The following is a 21,709-nucleotide window of genomic DNA, read 5'->3' as shown; positions in this document are numbered from 1 at the left end:
AAGAACAATAACTATGTTTAAACCTTGGTATATAATGCCTCAGGGATAAGGGGTTAGTTTTGTTGCACAATGCCAATGAATTTTACTAATCCATACTGACTCTCCGATGTATTGTTTAATGATATAAAGCAGGGGTCATGGTTTCTAATCAATGTGTGTAATAATGTCTACACTGACAACCAATCATATTGTTGTTAGCCAATCAAGCTATTAAAATATAAAGTATAAATAAAATACCCACCACTATCAAAAGTTCATATACTGGATAGCTGTTATTGTGAAACATAATTTTGTTAGTACTGTAATAATTTTGATGGATAAGTTTATCATACGTTATGCAACAAGCGAGGAGGCACTGCCTAGTTCGTGGAGGGACTCTGCCTTGCCGAAATCGTCTCCAAAGAGGCCAGTAGGCCGTCCACAGAAGCGACCTCGGATTAATGATTCTGAGGATGCACCACAAAAAGAACCACCTACGAAGAAAGCTGCTCTAGATGACGAATCTGATTATCCTGAACCTGTGAGTGCTCCACCCGGTTCTGTACGTGGTCACTATAAACATTATACATTAAAGCAAAAGCAGGATATCGTTAACAATGCATAATGTTTGGAAATTAGACCTACAGCAGAAAAATTCAAGATTCCGAAATCCACGGTGAGTACCTGGATGAAAATTGACTTTTCTGCCGATCTGAACTTGAACGGACATTTGCCTAAGTGTGGACGACCCATTTCATATTGACAAGCTATGGATGATAAAATAGCTCAATGGGTGCTCACTCAGCATGATTTACAAATTCCAGTCAGTGTTGAGGGAATATGTATATATGCCAAGGAACTTGTCTCAACAGAATTTCCAGAGAGCAAATTCCATGCCAGTCATTCATGGGGAGAGAGTTTCATGAAAAGACATGACTTTGTGCTTAGAAGCAAGACCTCTCTTGCCCAATGTTTATCCAAGGATTTGGAAGAAAAGATTGCTTCGTTCCACAAGTTTGTGATGGATAGACATGAGGAGGATGAGTTTGACAATAAGTTTATTATTAACACGGACGAGACACCGATGTACTTTGATCTTGTGCCAGGGAAAATGATGGACAAAGAAGGAATGAAAAGCATTCTGATTCATACAACTGGTGTGGAGAAGAGACACATTACTGTCGTTTTAGCCGTTGCACATTCTGGCGACGTATTACCTCCAATGATTATTTTCAAGGGAAAGAGATAGTTAGATCTGAAGGCACCAAAAGGGTGGATTATCGCAGTTCAAGAGAAAGCATGGATGGACGAAATGCTAATGCTGCAATTTATTGAAGAAATTTATTTGCCATTCACCAGAAGAGAGCGATCACTATTAGTTATGGACTCGTTCCGGGCTCACATCACTGATGACGTGAAGAAACAGTTGCGGCGTGGAAACGTTGTGCCAGCAATAATACCTGGAGGCTGCACATCTCTCGATGTGAGCATCATTAAACCTGTCAAGAGCTACCTCCGCCGCAGCTGGACGGAATATATCAGGGATACTACGAATGCATTAATATCATCTAATGAAAGCAGCAACAGACGGATCAAGACAGCCAGCAAACAGACTGTATTGGACTGGGTTGTAAATGCCATGGACACATTGAAGGAAAAGCGCACAATGATAATTAAATCTTTCAAGGTGTGCGGTATCAATGTCAATCTGAGCGGAAGTGAAAACGCGCTGATCAGAAATGACAAACAATTAAACAATATGGACGATGATAGTGATACAGAATTTGAGGGCTTTTCGCCCGAGGACCTACAAAAGGCTACGGACAAGCTACTTGATATTGAATAATATATTTAAATATATTACAGCATTAAATCATATTTCTTTTCATTCTTAGATATTGCTACTTATTGTGTATGGCTTAATATAACAATGTTTATCTATCTATCTGCATACATACATACATAAATATATACATATGATTAAAAAATTTAAATTATATTAGTTCATGGAAGTTCATGATCACAATAAATAATTGGCTACCAAATGAAGCGAATTTTGTATCAGTTAAATTAACGGTAAACACGCTGTGAATTTTACAATAAAACGAAGCAGCAGATCTTCCTAGATTGTGTCCAAAAACATAAATTGTAGAAAAAATTACAGCAGAGCAATGTCCGAAAACTTACAAGGCATTTAAATATTATATTTTCCACAAAAAAATGGTGTCCAAAAACATACGGCAAATACGGTAATCTATGGTGCTACTGACATCTGCCCATGACTACTAACTAGATCTGTAAGTAAGCTAGCACTTATGAAATATACTCTGCAAGATATTAAGCTTACATAAAAGTTTTTAAATGGGGGTGGGAGTACTAATCTGAAAAAGACAAGACAAATGGTATATAAGGCACAAACTCCTGTCATGATAAAAACATTCATACCAAGTTTAATGAAAAAATCTCAGGTGGTTCTGGGTATTCATTAGTCTGATGAGCATGATGTAACCCTGTAAAATACATGCATCATTTTTTAAAAAATGGAAATTTTCACCTCCTTCTCTTTCTGAGATTCAGACATGAACAGTGGTTTTTAGTGCAAGAAGTAGAGGTGGTGATGGGAAGGGTGTCAGCTGTATCCCTTTATATTTAGTTCCAGCTGCATTTGCTTTAGTGAAAAACACAACGTTGGCAATTATCACCAGAAAAAACCCACACTCCTTTACTCAAACTATGATAGACAACACTCTTGTATCCATGCTTGAGGAAGAATGCAGACTACAGCATTATCAAATAGTATGAACAGTTTGAAGTACCACAACTTTTCATGTGGGATATAGACTAAACTCCCTGGTACCTGACTTCCTACATAAAAAATCTAATGTACTTTCTCCTGAAAAGATGCACAAGTTTGTACCCAATGCTTTCAAATAAAACTGAAAAACATCAATGTATAAAAAATATGTAAATTCTGCACTGCAACATTGTGCACCCTTTTTCTTGGGGTAAAAAGCAAACTAAATTTGGAATCCTTGGAAGAATATTCCAACAAAAACACCAAAGTATGGTGCATTAACCATCTGCAGATCCAAATATTTTACACCTGGAACCTATTTATCAATAGATGCAATGGAAATCCTGTTTTGTTACAAAATGTGATAAATAAACTCAACTTATCAAAATTATCACATTTCTTTCAAGAAACATCTGTAAAATTGATAAAATTGACTAGGTAATAAGATCAGTAGACATGTGTTTGTCTATTCAGTTCAGTCAGTAATTTTAGATGTAAACAGTATAACAATCTATACCTAGCAGCAAACAAAATAGAAGATTATGCATACTAACTATATGGCAAATAATCATATTGTCTACTTCTGTAACAATCTTTTGGAAACTTACGTACAAAGTCAAGCAGAAGTAAATAAATAATGACTTTTTTAAACTCAAAGGCCTTGTTTTAAAAATAATTTAAAGTGTTTTAAAGGAAATTCTGCCAAAAATTTCCTCAAGCAGAGGATGGACTTAGTGTTAGAAGTGGGTGTATATTGGGAAAATATTTCAAAACTCACGTTGTCTCCCAACCTCATGCTAAATGGGATATAAGCATACTTAGGGATGCTAAGAAAGTCCCTACACATGTCCTAAAGGTAAAATGCCCTACCACCCAAAGGAACAATAGTCAATTGAAATTCACTAGGGGTGTGCATAAGTGTGTTGCTGCCTTCCTCCAGAATTTCCACCCAAATTACTTAGGACACCTCCCAAGCCGACCATTCCTAACACTAACCTCTTAATGCTGAGCGTCAAGCGAGGCAGCTGTTAATACCATTTTTGTAAGTCTTTGGTAGGACTCGCCTGGGGATCGAACCCATGACCTCCCGCATCTGAGGTGGATGCTCTAACCACTAGGCCACCAGAACAGTCAGCTTTGGAGATAGGTAATTGCAAAAAGCATGGGCATGTATTCTTTGTTATGTAAAACACAGGCATGCATTCCTTGTTATGTAAAACATAGGCATGTATTTCCTGTTGTCTAAGACATGGGCATGTATTCTTGTTGTCTAAAACATGGGCATGCATTCCTTGTTGTCTAAATCATGGGCATGTATTCCTTGTTGTCTAAATCATGGGCATGTATTCCTTGTTGTCTAAGACATAGGCATGTATTTCCTGTTGTCTAAGACATGGGCATGTATTCTTGTTGTCTAAAACATGGGCATGTATTCCTTGTTGTCTAAAACATGGGCATGTATTCCTTGTTGTCTAAGACATAGGCATGTATTCCTTTGTTGTCTAAGACATAGGCATGTATTTCCTGTTGTCTAAGACATGGGCATGTATTCTTGTTGTCTAAAACACAGGCATGTATTCCTTGTTGTCTAAGACATAGGCATGTATTTCCTGTTGTCTAAGACATGGGCATGTATTCTTGTTATGTAAAACACAGGCATGCATTCCTTGTTATGCAAAACATAGGCATGTATTTCCTGTTGTCTAAGACATGGGCATGTATTCTTGTTGTCTAAAACATGGGCGTGTATTCCTTGTTGTCTAAAACATGGGCATGTATTCCTTGTTGTCTAAAACATGGGCATGTATTCCTTGTTGTCTAAGACATAGGCATGTATTTCCTGTTGTCTAAGACATGGGCATGTATTCTTGTTGTCTAAAACACAGGCATCTATTCCTTGTTGTCTAAGACATAGGCATGTATTTCCTGTTGTCTAAGACATGGGCATGTATTCTTGTTGTCTAAAACATGGGCATGTATTCCTTGTTGTCTAAATCATGGGCATGTATTCCTTGTGGGTGTAGGCACCCCGTCATTAGCACATGGGTCAAAAGTGCGGTGACAATAGCGCACAGCGAAATATGCCCCTCAAATGCATGCCGTCAAAAGCATGCAGCATAAACTATAAGCCTGTAATCTTATTATGACTTTGATTGATAAATGTCTCATTTCGAATGAAATAAACTAAAAGTTTGAATCACAGTTTTCATTGAACAGACATCAAGGTGCGTATTTACGCAGTAAAAGCCTAGAAAACCATAAATATCAAATTCATTTTGTAAAAATTTAAAAATCATATCTAACCATGGAAAAGACTGAGTCACAGAAGAAGAAAGAGCATAACTGATGGATATCGCATTTTGAAAAGTGATAGAAAAAATAAACTGAAACTCATATTAATACTATTAAACATTTTTTAAATAGCGAATATTTGCTTATTTATTTGACATAATAACATTTATAATTTATGCCTTGCGTGCTTTTTGTTGGTGCGTGTTTTTGTCAGTGCACTTTTGACCTGCAAGCTAATGATGGGATACCATTCCTTGTTGTCTAAAACATGGGCATGTATTCCTTGTTGTCTAAAACATGGGCATATATTCCTTGTCTAAAACATGAGCATCTATTCCTTGTTGTCTAAACATGGACACCTATTCCCTGTTGTCTAAAACATGGGCATGCATTCCTTGTTGTCTAAAACATGGGCAATTGTATTCCTTGTTGTCTAAAACATGAGCATATATTCCTTGTCTAAAACATGAGCATCTATTCCTTGTTGTCTAAAACATGGACACCTATTCCTTGTTGTCTAAAACATGGGCATGCATTCCTTGTTACGTAAAATTGAGCAAATTAAATACATGAGTAATCTACACAATCTCTCTCTCCACTAAATTTTGCAACTCTACAACTGATAAACTTAATGGCACAAAAAAAAAACAGAATTTTGCAGTTTACTTGACAGGTATGTACCTCTGGCTACTGACAATCAATTAGCATGGTCACTGCAGGTGTAATATTAATAACAAGCTTCCTTGTTCTCAACTAATCCTGATAAATTTGACAGTTCTACTTATTTACCAAGTATCAGTGCAAGTGTGCTCTATATCTGTGGTTATGCTCGGAAGTTCATTGTGGTCTCTGAAATTTTCAGTTATTAAATAGACCTTACAGTGAGTTTTATTGCAAGGAAATAGGTTTCAGATTACAACTAAATAAAAATTGATGCTATGGGTAAATATGAAAGCCCAGTGACCCTTGCCAACTATTTGGGGAAACCCTGCACCACATGGAGAGGACACCCTGATGCCTCTTGTTCCTCCATTTTCATCAATCAACAAGACTGCATACAAAACTTAAAGAAACAGAAAATCAAGCAATGAATACAAGATCTCATAAGTTCCATGTACGCAATAACAATACATGTATATGTGAATGGCACAACTATTTTATATAAAAAACATGGGGATGGAAATATGAGCAAGGGTTCTGCATAGCCCATTTCATGCAGACTTCGGTGAACTTTGTAATTTGCTCGGAATTTTGATCTCGTGGCGGGTGGTCAGCTGACCGTAATAGGTGGTGGGCAAAATATGGCTAACGCTTCAGCATCAGCATCAATTTCTATAACTACTTCAACATTGTTTATTGAGTTGAAAAATGCGTATTCAACAGCGATGCTGCCACAGATATTTACGAAATTTAATATTGGAACCATCCTGTCTTATTTTCTGGTAATCAAGGCGGATTTCAAACCCACACGAGAGAGTAGCTTTAAGCTGTTTACATCTGGACATGTACATGTGAGTAAGGAAACGGTGTCGAAGTAAACAAATGTAATCCTGGCAATCAAAGAGCAAGTTGTTCAAACTATTTCTGTGCATCCGAAACGTCACTATAATAAAATGCGTTTCATATGAGTTTATCAGATTTGTTTTTGAAAGACTGTCGATAATTCACATACAAATTTCAATCATTTAATTAATTTTATTTCTGAAATATTTCTAAACAACAATGGACGCCATTTTGTTATGTACATGTGCCCACCAGCGTTGGATTGGCTGGAGTGTAAAGTAACTCGGGAGGTTATTCAGATAATTACGGAGCAACTCGGTTAAATTCGGTATGAAATGGGCTATTGAGTACCCTTGACCAAAAAGGGTCACTCTAGTTTTATAGTAAATTAGTACAGTTCAGTACAGTCCTGGCTATAGTGTCAAGCAACAAGACAAAGCTATTACATGGAGTAAATGTGGAAAAGTAAACAAGAGGCTCTAGTGGGCCCAATATTTTTCTCTCCAGTTTAAATGACATTTGTTAGTTTGTAAATGCAAATTAACACGTGCAACTCTGGAGTAAAAAGAGAATGCTCGGTTCATTTATTTAATATACTGTCTACTATAGTCATGTCTCCTACCCTTTCCTAAAACCATATATATATATATATATATATATATATATATATATATATATATATATATATATATATATATATATATATATATATATATATGAAATTAAAACATGGCAGACTCTTGGATACTTCTATGTAATATTTTACTTTTTTTTAAAAAATATGCTTGCATTTCCTTGTGGACTTAAATACAATACATGAAACAAGCCATGTAATGTCAGTTTTCATTCATTAAACCTTAAAGTGCTTGTCGATGTATAAATCTTGCCACCAGCTCAGGTCTGATAGCACTTGTCACAGCACAGATCATTTTTCGTATAAGCAAATGCTTACACATCTGAGTACTTTGGCTCAACATGAAATATTGTGAAACAAAAATTTGATTATTACATTGAGTTCCACACTGAAGCATGCATTTTGTTATAGTTGAACATTCAAAGAAGTTTGACGTGTGTTTAAAATAAGCACCACTCAGAAAACTCGAAATGGTTGCCTCCCAGCAAGATTCATCTCCAGATGAAAATTTCACTTGGTAAATAATAGGTGATGATAGTGATTATGAGAATGAGTTTGAAAGATTTTAAATCATATCATTACTTGATTGGGAAAAATTACTGGAGATACCAATGAGTGATTCTGAGCCTAAAAATGATGCTGAATAAAAGTCTAATGTATATACTTGATGCACAAAAACAGCTGGCATACTAGTGAACCCTCTACTCAGCAGTATTTCAAAATTAAATATATAAATGGAGAATACCAAACCTATTTAAGGCTTTTTTTAAATGATTTGTTTTGCATCTGATCAGAAATAAAATAATCAGAGAATAAATGTGGCAGAATTGATTGACAACAGCAGCATGAGAAAATGGAGGCCTTTCACACCTGATGAAATGAACTCTTATTGCATTAGTTATGGCCATCGGATTGATGCATATATCTGATTTCAGTTTTTATTGGGCAGATGATTTAGTGGTATCAATCCATACTTCATTGGGAGACATTTCTTAATATTCTAAGGAACAGGTAATGAACTCAACAAGTGACTATGTTAAGTTAATAAGTGGACATTTGATGACAGACATATACTAGAATAAATAACATTACAGGACTGCTTCAGTGGCCTAGTGTTAAAGCATCCGCCCAGAATGTGGGAGGTCATGGGTTCAAACCCCGGCCGAGTCATACCAAAGACTTGAGGTTAGTGTTAGGACTGGTCGGCCTGGTGTCAGGATAATGTGACTGAATGGGACATTATGCTACATGTCTCTGGCATGGTGCCCCAGTGCTAGACATCAATATAAACTGCCACATGCAGACATGGTAGCGATGTGACTCAAAAATTGTTAAAGCTACATTATTAATCTAAAACACAAAACACATTTATTACAGACTTTAGGGGTGTAAACTTATTTCTAGTGTTACTTTACTGGATGTTAACTGTTTCCTATTCTATAGTCCTGTTCAATAACATGATTTACCTCCCTTAGCTGCAGAGATATCATTCTTGCAACACACATAAATCAGCCACTTCCGGGGAGCATAGTAACTCTTAGCTCTTAAACCTGACATAAAGCTTATACTGGTATACCATGAAAAACATTTGCCACATCATCCTTATATTAATTGAAAAACATATTTGCACATTTATATATTTGTATTCACATGAAAATGGTAAAGTATCACATACTTAAACAGGTACTGAAATGGATGTTTGGTCTTAAACAGTTCTGGTTGCTAAGACACAGGATGAAACATTTTGTAAGGAATTATCAGGCAGCCTTGGATCACATTTGCCTTTTACATGTTTAAAGTGTTATTATTTTTTGTGAAGTAGAAAATGAGTCAAGGTAATCTCTGATAAACTGTTAATATTATGCATAAAAAGTAACACGAAAATGATAAAGCACTATAATTCAAAAACTGTACAGTAAATTAAAAAATGTCTTTTAATTGTAGTCTTAATTATGAATGTGTTTGTTTCGGTGAGTATACATTTGTCATATTCAATGAATAGTCTTGCTCTTTTGTGCTCAAAAGGCATTCCGTTTATGAGTTTTCAGTCCTTAACATTATTATTATGTGTTCTATAATGCATAAACTTCAGGGGCGGATTAACTCATTCAGCCCCAGAGGTTTTTGTCGTTTTTGCCTGAAATGTGTGTAGGAACGACATCTGGGGTGCTATTTCTGAATGCATCGTAATACAGCTGTTTTCAACAGATTATCCATGAGAATAATGCCTAGTTGTATTAGAAACATCAATTTCCATTGGTTATTTTGCTTGCGCATGAGCAGAAGGGTAAAAGTTGGAGTTCTTTTTTTTCTTTTTTTTTGCTTAATAGACCCATCATTTTTGTATTTATTCCAAATGCCCACCTTATCCTAGTTTTTGCAAAGGTTCACCTGTCTGTGTGCAGTTAAGACCGGTATGCCTTAGATTTGAGGCCAAAAGGTATAAAATCCGGACACAAAATCACATTCTGATCTCGAGTGAATTTTGGGTGAAAAAAAACCGGGTCCAAAAAATGAGCTTTTTCTCTCTGTATTTTGTAGTGCAATTAGAACTTTCAGATTATTTTATATCATTATAGAGCTATATCTGTCGGCTTTTTTAGTACCACCCACGTTGGTGCATCTTAAATGGCCTTGATGCTGCAGGGCTTTGAAGTAGGGTACAGCCTCATCATACCTACAGATGGGATCGGGGCCGAATCGGTTAAGGCTCACTGGTGCCCTAAGCACTGACAAATCTTGGTGCACCCATCCTTTGCACATACACCTGGGAAGATAACCCTAGGGTGCACCATGATCAAGAAACAGAACATTATGATCAGTTTGCACTAGTTCTACCAATTTTTGTTTTACAAATCTTCATTCGTTTTTTTTCTTTTCACCCTTTTCTCAACTTTGTGGTGCCCCCTTTGGCCCTGATGCCCTAAGCACGTGCTTAGTCTGCTTAATGGTTAATACGCCCCTGATAAACTTCTAACCATGGTGTACTTTCTATGATAAAAAAATTTGCCTTTCAATAGTCATTAGCAAAATACATCATCTTTCTGAAATTCTTTAATTTACATACATTATGTCAAAATCGTTGAAATTTTAATAAACGAGCAGCAATGCCTCTTTTTTTCACTTGAACTTGGTACACTAACCATTGTTGGGAACTGCTCCCCAAAAGTGGTGGTAGATACATTGATTATCTTTGGCAACCGAGAGTACATAAAGGGATGTAAGTTTAAAATGTGCTTCCTGAAATGGGCTTTACCTGTGATCTTCAGAACTTCAAGATAAAGTTGTAACAGACATACATATATAGGTTTATTATATGCTACAAATGCAGTAACCCATAAGTATATGGTTTAGTCACTCATTATCAGCGTATGTTTTAGACATATTTGAACTTTTCATTAAAAATAAGAAAAAAAATACAAAATACATGTATGGAGATAATTTATAATTTTACTTGTAAGTGAAAATATAAAGTTACATATGTGAATGATGCTTGTAATAAAGTTCAGACATCAATACTTAATTTTTATATAGGGTTTGTTTATCTATTATGCGCAGTAATTAAAAAGAAGTTAGTTATCCTTTCTTCTCTCAAATAATTGAGCAACAATGGATCTTGTACTATCTTTGAGAAATCATTGTTTGTTTGAACAATGATCCATTCAATTGTGTAATATTGTACTGGGGAGATGCAAGTTTATTTTGATTTTGTTGGACTTTATACATGCAGTATCAGAATGCAGAACTTGTTACATGTCATCACAAAGCCAGACATCAATCTTGTCTAAGGTATGCATTTGCAAAGATCAATCTTTATTTTTATTTTATAAAATACCCCTTTCATGGATGAACTGATGGATTGTAATTGGACCATTTTATGTTGACTTCCTATGGTTTGTATGTAAGCAGGTCAAAGGACAAAGGTTGGGTATGACACTTTACTCTAATTTCCTCTACACCTAGAAGCCATCTCGTGTTGCTGTGCCACAAAATACAAAACAAAAAAACATCATCTAATTAATTTATTTTTGGACCTGAGGCAATAATTCATGAAGGACTTTTATTTTTGCTAAGCTTTTTGTATCATAGTTCTAAATTCTGAATTACATAACTAATTTTATCAAATTGTGTACAGAAGAAGTTTTCAATTAAAGATTTTGACAAGTCAATCAAGTCACCTAGAATAAGTCATAATGTTCATACTTTCACATTTGTGGGGAAGCATATATATTTCATTTACAGTATCATAAATAACATTTTAAGTTTCTGTAAAATAAATATCAATTTGTAGGTACACAAGTTCAACTTACTTATTATACATGAATGGATTAACAAATGAATTAATTATATTAATTAGTCAATCAATAAATGAAATCCTGTTGGGTACACTCATGAATGTCAAATATATTGTTGTTGTTGTAGGGTTTAACAATATTATTTGGCAAACGATAAGCAATACATGGTGGGCCAGTATAAATGGTGGAGGAAGAACCAGGGAAAACCCGGGAAAGAACCACTGGCAAGAAGCAACTGGCAAGCTTTCTCACATACCCACATTGGCAGAACCCGAGACTCGAACCCACACAGACAGAGGTGAGATGGCAGTGATCCGTAACAGTGAGTACTTTTAAGACCATTTGGCCACTCGGGGCACCAATGTCAAATTTGTAATGAAATCATGACTTTTAAGATGTAAAATATAATCACAGATTTTATTTATCAACAATATCCTTGCAATAATGCAAAAGTGCTTGGGCAAGATCATGGGTCCCAAAACTGTAACATATATGCCAGAATCTGAATACATGTAAACAACCTTTTTTGCATCGGTTGCATACCTTTCAGATTTTATTTAATGAATATTTATAACACTGACCTCAGAGATTCATATTTTGACTTTAGCATCACAAGGTGTCCTCGTTTTGCAAAAATTACAAGTGGATACAGGCACAAACAAATATAATACCGATAATATAGAATATTTCATTTCACAGCATTCTGTGAAACTTGACATATAAAAGTAACCTGACATATAACGAAAATGCATAACTGGACTCCATTATCTGCAGAAGATATACAAGATTTACTTTTTCCTACTTAAAAATTCTGAAATTGTTTTATTTAATCTGATTCGGTCTATTTGTCTGAATTCAGTGGTCAGGTATATATATGTGGAAAAACAATATTTAATGTTAATTAACCATATTTTGTTTAAAAACTACATTTGTTATGAATATAACTTAGACACCAAATCCCAACTAAGATTTGCAAATGATATATATAAATATTTAAAAAAAAATAAACGAAAATGTTTTAAGTGATGTTGGAAAATCCATAACTTTGTTAAAAAAATGTAAAATTACTATAACCAATGATGTAATTTAACTATGTTAGCTTGGATTCAATTGAAACTTCTGCTACCTGAACAAAATTGGTGCTCCCATGATCACAGACAGATTTGGTTCCGTACATAACAACTTTGGAACCATGCAGACACAAAGAATCTGCTAGTGCTTGTAGTCAAATGGCAATATCTGCATGTTTTAATGATATAAGGTAGTATTGTGTGATGCAGTTGTGATGCTGAAAGAAATATTTGAGCACCACAATAAAAGGTCCCCATGTGAACTGATGGCTTCTGCATATAATGTTGTGAACATGAAATTCAGTACATTGAAATTAAGACTCACAGATTCAAAATATGAACCTTTATTACAGGTTGTATCTGTGTAATAAAATAGTTTCAGAATGTTTTATTATCTGAAGGCTATTATTTTCTTCCTGGCCTCTTTGTTGAAATTATATAAGACAATAAATAGTGTCCCACATGTGAGGCAGATTGTATGTATTAGAAAATCTATATATTATAAAGGGTCCAGGTAAGTAAAGAATGTTGAGAAATATCTATCCCTAGGATACCTTTTTACATTCCTCTGGACATTTCTATATTTGGATGTTCCAGCCATAAACTTAATATTAAGACAGGTGTATATGAAGGTGACCTTATTTTTTTGTAACTTCTATCTATCCCAAATATAATTTATTATTTACTGATGATAAACACACTGTGCATTATATATATATATATATATATATATATATATATATATATATATATATATATATATATATATATATATATATTAGGATACATACTGGTGTGCCCATCCATATTTTAACTAAATTTCTTAAACCTGCTGTCAGGTCCAAGTCCACAGTTCATACCATTTAATATTAGCTAGACAAAACCATATAATTAGTCTTATAGTTATACTATAAGAAGTGCATTACACTCCACTATAATGACTTTTTTTGCATGTATAATGGGATGGTACTTAAATTGATCAAATAAAGAATATAAATTTACTTCGATTTCCACTTAACACATTAACCCCCCCCCCTTTTTGTCATTTTTGCCTGAAAATCGAGTAGGAAACACATTTTGAAAGCTATTTCTGAATAGACTCGAAAACACCAAATCCCTCGTCATCTTTCAATAACATACTGTCTAGTTGTGCTAGAAACATTGTTTTTCATTGGCTATTGGACTTGCACATGAGCAGAAGGGTAAAAGTTTGATTTTTTTTTTTTCCTAAACGGAGCCATTATTTTTGTATGGAGACCACTCTTTATTCCAAATGCCCATCTTATCCTACTTTTTGCAAAGGCTCATCTGTCTGTTTGCAGTTCATACCGGTTTGCCTTAGATCTGAGACCAAAAAGTCTAAAATCCGGATACAAAATCGGATTCTGACCACAGGCGAATTTTGGGTAAAAAAAAGTCGGGTCCAAAAAATTAGCTTTTTATCTGTATTTTGTAGTGCAACTAGATATTCCAGATTATTTGGTATCATTGTAGAGCTACATCTGTCTACCTTTCAATAAAACCACCCACTTTAGTGCATCATGCATGACCATGATGCTACAGAGCTCGGCAGTAGGCTACTACCTCCTGCCCTGTTAAGTCGTCGCTAGGGGTTAATGTGTTAAAGGCAGATGACACTGCAACCACCTTTCAGTATAAACAGAGTGACTTTCTATGAGGCTCTAACATAATTTTGCCCAAGGAACATGGTCTTCAGTTAACTCTACATTACAAACAGGGTTTAAAACACAGTCCATGCAGGCTCGAGGTTATTACTTTATATACTCACTAATAAGACAAGCCAACTTCAACTGAAAACTGCACAGACCCTGATCTGTAGAACAAACAATATGGACCCTGATCTGCAGGCACATCACGATCATTGTTGTTTGCAGTTTGACTTGACTTATAAGTGAATATATATGGTACCTTAGTATGATATCTGCCTGATTCAAAACCTCCCCTGTTGATCCCAGTAGAACATTTATGTTTTACATACTATGTGTGGTCTTTGTCTCTATGCCACTGACTCTTTTTCCTTAGTGATCCATCACACATAATAAACTTCATAATTCTGATAGAAACTACTTTTATCTGTCCATTTCTGACCAATTTAGTGGACAGTGATAAATCTTTACAGAAGAAGCCCTTGTTATGATCTTGGATGGATATATATATATATATATATATATATATATATATATATACATACATACATACATACATACATACATACATACATACATACACACACATACTTAGGAGGCAACACCATCAATCATAAATAGCCAATATGCATGTGATTTCATGTCAAGTATTATGCCATTTAGCTGTGGCAAGACCAGGGGGGCTGTCCTACACATTTTTTTAATGTATAGGGGAGAGATTATTATCAGACAAATATTGTATTTAAATATTTGCCAATATATTTTAAAAATCAAGCATGGGCTTATCATTGTATAAATACAGTACTACCACTGTTTGGATGAGTCTGTTCTAACCTACAAAACACACTGCCCCTGGTTATTATCAAGGTGGGTCACAGTCATCACATGATTCAGCCATCTTGCCTTGCCTACCATCTTAACCCCATAAACAACAAAACATAAACATAAATTACAATCACACTCACTGGACAAAATGACTCTGGCAAAGTCACTACACATTTTTAACAACCAATGAGAAAAGGTTTGGAAACCCACCTGCAACACAAAATGTTCCAAATGGTGGGGAGTACAGACCAAAGCTCCAAGCAAAGGAAAAACGGAAACCAGGCCCAAGGCCATTCTTGGCCAAGGGAAAGTATTATGTAATATTCCCAAAGCTTATGGGATAAAGAAACTAAAACAATATGATGAGCAAACAAAAAGCAACCCTGACAAATTCATATACTATTTACATTATTATTTATCTGAAACAAATAAACACCAAATACTGTATGGGTGGACAGGGAAACACACACAAGACACACATAAATAGAAAAACAGGTTGTCACTTCTATGTCCTAAATAGCAAAACATGCTTTGAAAGGGCTAAGAGGTGTCAACAAAACCTAATTCATGTACACATCTATTATATATTCTTTAATTTTAAAAGAATATATTGCCAAACTTTCAACTAAAGGATTCAATAATTTACTGCTTCTTTTTAAAAAGAAATTCTCTGTAACTTCCTTTGCCCTACTACAATTGCATACATGGCCCCTTTTATTGCCGATCATGCAAAATAGAAACAATGTCATTTGTTTCATTCTAATGAACTGCACAATATTATACTCAATGATATTTAAATGGCATATCAACTCATGTAAAGATTATATCACTTCAAGACAATTTGAGTAGACCATCAGACACATCATGATAATTGACATAGCATGGCCAGGGCAGGATTCAAAACTGCATTGTTCTGAGATTCGAGTCCAGCATTCCAACCACAGAGCCAGCAGACAAGAAGGTTACCTATAACTTTCTGTCTTGTCAATGACACACCAAAAAACTGGAGCTAGACCATGTAATACAACGAGCTCCATTCATAATATATCAAGTTTATAAGGCTGGTTATCACCAGAATTTGACTGCTCTGGTGGCCTAAGTGGTTAGAGCATCTGCCTCAGATACAGGAGGTCGCAGGTTCAAACATCAGCTGAGGCATACCAAAGGCTTTTAAAAATGGTACTAGCAGCAGACTCACTTGGTGCTCAGCATTTAGAGGTTAGTGTTAGGACTGGTTGGCCTGGTGTCAGGATAATGTGATGGGTAGGACATGATGCTACATTTCTACGTCATGATGCTCCAGTGCTAGACATCACTATAAACTTGCACACTGCAGATGACTAAACAATTGTTAAAAATACATTAAAAATCTAAACCGCACAGACACACACATCACTAGACTTTTCATGCTGAAGCATACTGTGATGCCGAATATAGGTATTGCAGAAATCTAAGTGCACAGTAAAATATTAAAGCATGAACAAAACATCAGTTTCATGTAACTTTTATTTCTTTTAAACCACTTTAAGTGAACAATGATGGACTCCTGTTTAATTTGTATCTTCTCAACTGTGTCAAGTTTTGTTGGTGACATGGATGGGATGATTTAAGCAAACATGAACAGTCAATTTGTTAATGGCCAGCTCCACCTCCAAATTATATACCCAACAAATGACAAAGTAACTGATCAATTTTCTGTTTTGACCTTGTATTTGGTACCAAATTACAAGAGATTCCAGGATCCATTTCTTATTTTAGGTCACTGTTAATGCAACAGGTGAGAGACATCTTTCAGAAATCATTTTGCCTTTAGAACTGACAATGAACAAGACAATTCACTGTAAAAAGGCTTAAGTAGAAATTTTATTTGTATAGTATTTATAGAAGTATCACAAATTCGATGGCAATGAAATGCTGCACCATAATATACAGATACACTATTAAAACCATACACCCATACCAGGTTTATATAAACAAGCATTAAAACATGAAAACTACTAATGGCCAGATCACGAACTATGAAATATGGGTAACAGTGACTTACTTTTTTTTATATAGATAGATGGACAAATTATAAAAGATCTAATACAAATTTACGTAGGTGGTTTTCATATAACAACTGATTGCATATCATTGCAAGAATTCTTTCATTTATACCAATTTCTCTGAGAAAAATCATTTAACTTGATTTCATAAGAACAGATACTTCTTGATATAAAACAAGTAAACTAAAACCATGTATCTTACTACAACAATGAAATGAGGCCCCCAGGTGGCAGAGTATCTTAAAAGCGCATCCTTACTGAATCATGCCGTCTCACTCCTGTCCATGTGGGCTTGAGCCACAGACTTGGCCAATGTGGGTATGTAAGAAAGCTGGCTGTAACTTCCTGTGGGTCAGTGGTTCTTTCTGAGGTTTTCCCTGGTTCTTGCTTTACCAATTGTACTGTTTGCCATGTATTACCTATCTTGTGCTGAGAAATGGCATTAAACCCAAAACAACAACAATGAAATGAAATTCAGTTTGAAAATGAGAGATATGCCAGTTCAGTGTTATCTTACGAAAAATTAATTTGGCACACTCTAATGTAAATTTTTGCAAGATGTTATTGCAACACATAGCTGAGTGAATCTTGCTGCAGTCAGTGTGAGATGAATCAAATGAAACTGACTAAAAGGCTAGATACCAATTCAAATTGCTAAACTGCACTGGTTTACCATCCCTGGTTTGGGGTGTGATTGATTTTTAATTGGGATAATGATCAGGCAGATGGAGAGGCAAGGTGAATTTGGGCTTAAGTAACAGAAAACGACAATTCTGTGCCATTTGAACTAAGTGTCATAGAGTGAAATTTTATAGGAATAGGTTTATTTAATATGGGGCAGAATAGGGAATTATTTTAACCTCGATGGGTGTGTGTTAATTTTAGGCAATTAGATTAATTAATCCTGAAAGGTGAAGCTAGGTGGGGGTGAGGGTGTTTCCCAGACGAAATTCAATGTTTTAAGTATTCCCCTTGGAAAACTAGTCAGTATAAGTTTCTTTGAGAAGGCAAGAAGTTCTAGGCTCCAGTATCAGTAGAAAGTACTTTCTCATTAATAGTCTCCAAGGGACATGTGTCTGGATGTTTGCAGGACATAAACTTAAAAGGTAAAGATAGATTCTGCTATGTAGAAGTGACAGAGTCTCTGACACACAAGGTTTGTCTCAATCTCATGAAATTTTCATGGCATGAGTTTGTAAGTATTTGTTTGAATTTATTTGTTTTAAATTCATAGATACATTTTCCTTTCATGATTTCACAAGATAACTGTTTGCATTCATTTGTCTTGAATGTTATATAACTCATTTATTCTAGGAATTTCAGTCATTACTGTTTTTTGATACAAGTTTGAGAGAATTGTGTGAATTTATGTGACTGAATGATATAAATCAGGTAGGGGTGGGCATCCAAGTACTTAGATACTCTCTGACAGCTCAACATACCATAACCTCACTTGCCCTAACAGCCAAGTAAGCACAAACAAATTTATAGACCCTTTTGTGGGGATCCTTTCTATCACATTTTGTCAAATTGTTTTGAGCAGTTTTTGCAAAGCAGTCATTTAATTTTTTAATATTTTGTAACAGTGGCCATATCTGATGGTAGATTAACACTATGTATACAACTCTGATAGAACGTTATGCCACGATGCTCTCTGACAAGTTTGGCTGAAATTGGTCCAGTGGTTTATGAAAAGGTGAAAAGAGACAATGTTAATGGGATCATTAGAGATATCACACTAGAGATGCAGTGCTGTAAGATAAGCTCACTTGACCTTATAAATAGCCAAATAAGTGTCCCTCGAAGGGGCTAATACTCTACTGGCTAAAAAGAATTTCCAGTAAAACAAAGTTAAACTATTTCTGACATTCTTGGATTACCTGTTTTTACCTGTTACAGTTAAAAAAAAGTACTAATAACAAGATTTTCAAGATAGAAAATCACCACGGCCAAATTAAATGTAATATCAGCATCTTTTTCACTAAAGACCAGCTAAAAACCATAAGAATTCAAGTGAAAATCCCATGTCAATATGACTTTTTATTTGGGAAAATCAGCAATAAGACTTTCAAGCTGGTGATCATATTGAACATTATATCAGCACATTTTTCAGTTAAGACCATCAAGACATTTTTAAGAAGTGTTTTGTTTAAATCTCACATCAGTTTCTCTCCATTAGGAGGAATAGCAGTAAGAATTTCTGTCAAGGTAGTAATCTTGGAGATCAGGTCAGCACCGTTTTAATTTAGGACAAACAGGAGATCAGATGAAGCTTTTTGTGAAAATGCATAGTCAAAATGATGATCTTTTCAGGGGGAGTAGTTACCAAGCTGGCTGCCATATCAAATGTCCATATAGCACCATTTTCACTTAGTTCTTGTGATGTAAAACTCCATGGCAATCCTCCATATATTTTAGGAGTTGCCAAAACAAACCTATGCTAATGGATAACAGACAATAGACAATGGACAACAAGCTATCCCATAAGCTCCTCTGGTCGATGACCAGTAGAGCTAAATAAATATCACAAAACAGAGCCTGCCCTCATGCAATGTGTAGCCTGCTGCTAAAAATCAATGGGTGTTTTGGAAAACAAACTCTATCCCCAATTACTATCCCTAAAAAAGTGGTACGAGATATAATGGTACTATGTATATAGCATTTCACAAGTTTGTATGATTTTCAAGCAAGGAATTAAATATTCTCAATTAAATGGAATCTAACACAAAAATGTTAGATCTCTGAAATGTAAATATGTTAACTGTCCTTCATTATTTTTAGATTAAATATATGCAATGAATTCAGACATTGCCAGCTGGTGAGCACACCTGTACTGCTTATTCAGTTGCTCATTTTCTTATACATATACATACCAAATGTGTGTAAAAAAATTGAATACTGCATTTTCTTTAGTTCTCATTGAATATTCATCAGTTTAAGTTGGTAAACCACATCAATGAAAACCATAGTTTTTGCTTCCAGTCCCACCCTTGCATAGCTTATTATATACGTATGCAATATTTTCTTCAGATGACTTGCCCTGATATTGCACAATACATCATGTAACATAATGGCACCCGGTGGACCAAGACATATGTGTTTTAGCAAGACATTCTCTGTATTTATATTCATTCAGGAAGTCATTTAAAGGGGTTTCAATTTTTATAATGGGGCCATATTTCATGGCAGATTGACATCATGTGTACAAATCTAAAACATTGTTGCACCTTGTATCACAAGGGAATGGTACACTGTGTCCCCCTACCCTCCAAATTTGGGGGAGATAAAAATTTCAAAATAACAAAGAAAAATACTAAATAGTAATTGATAACACTAGTAGTCATAAAATAAAAGTGAGTCACAAATGGGTCTGATATTGCTAAATCGACTTCCATACCATAATAAGTTGACCATTTCACAAAATATACTTATGTAGAAAACAAACCAATCTCCCAAACTTTATACAATACCAATTAACCTATTTTATTAGTCTGATTGAAATCTGTTCTAAAAATAATGGCATAATTAATATTCTTAGTATCTCACTCATAATCCAAGATCTTGATGATATAAACCCATTTTAAGAAGACTGGATGAGTAATATAGCATTTAGATTTAGAAAGATAACAAACTCTGCTAATCAGATCCAGGTATCTCATAATTAAAGCCTCTTACAAATATAGATGCTTAACTATGTGACACAGAAGCAATCCAACAAGTTTTGTAAAGTTTGAAATATTAATTTATTTCCTAAAATACAAAGTGAAATAATTAAAAATAACTTACAGTATAGTGAATCAATTCCTATTTTCTAATATGTTCTATCAATACCAATAGTTCAAATGCAATCCAATTAGGTTCCAAAAGTATTCAGAATAATAACTGATGGACTGATGCTTCAACAGTACAGAAAATTTTATATGGTTTAAATACAAAGGTCTTTAAGTGAATTCACAGTAAATCCAAAATAATCCAAATAGTCCCTGAATACTTTTATATAAATATCCTAATGTCCTTTTAATCACATTCAAAATAATCCAGTAAAACTATTATATTCGTATCCAAATATCCTTTAAAATGAATGTTCAATGCAATGCAACTCCAACAAATTATCGTAAATGAATAAATCTCCTCAAACTCCTTATAAGACCAGTCAAACTTTATGAATGGTGATTTACACATCAATTTTCTTTTATATAGAACGATAATGCATTATTGTCAGACTGCTTATACCAAACTTTTCAATGAATCATCCTGTCTTTTTCAAAGTCAACAAATCAGCTGATTCAAATTGGCTAATCAAAGTCAGTTATGAGCCGTTTTCAGAAACATGCATGACCCCCATTCACATCACCCATGGAATTTTATGAATGAAACAGTAAGCATTATACATGATTCATCTTAAAAGTATAAAACTCATAGGATCTTTGAGTTAAATATGCCATAAGTAAATGACTCTCAAAAGAAACTATTATTTATAATATATAATATACAGTGGAGCCTCGTTAATCCGGACTCTGTTTATCCGGAAACCTCGCTATCCGGACATAATTCAAAGGGAATGGAATTCCTAAACGTTAATTTGCTCCGTTAATCAAGAAATCC

At 34.7% G+C, this 21,709-nt stretch overlaps 1 protein-coding gene across 1 annotated transcript in view; it reads right to left on the bottom strand.

The window, feature by feature from the left end:
- Nucleotides 1–21,709, bottom strand: part of LOC149807092 (dual specificity testis-specific protein kinase 2-like) — a 122,500-nt gene that overhangs the window by 55,993 nt on the left and 44,798 nt on the right. The window lies entirely within an intron of this gene.

The sequence above is a fragment of the Sinohyriopsis cumingii genome, chromosome 1 (genome assembly GCF_028554795.1).
Source record: "Sinohyriopsis cumingii isolate HCF-2022 chromosome 1, ASM2855479v2, whole genome shotgun sequence".
Taxonomy (NCBI): Eukaryota; Metazoa; Mollusca; class Bivalvia; order Unionida; family Unionidae; genus Sinohyriopsis; species Sinohyriopsis cumingii.
This window is presented reverse-complemented; position numbering and strand designations above follow the sequence as displayed.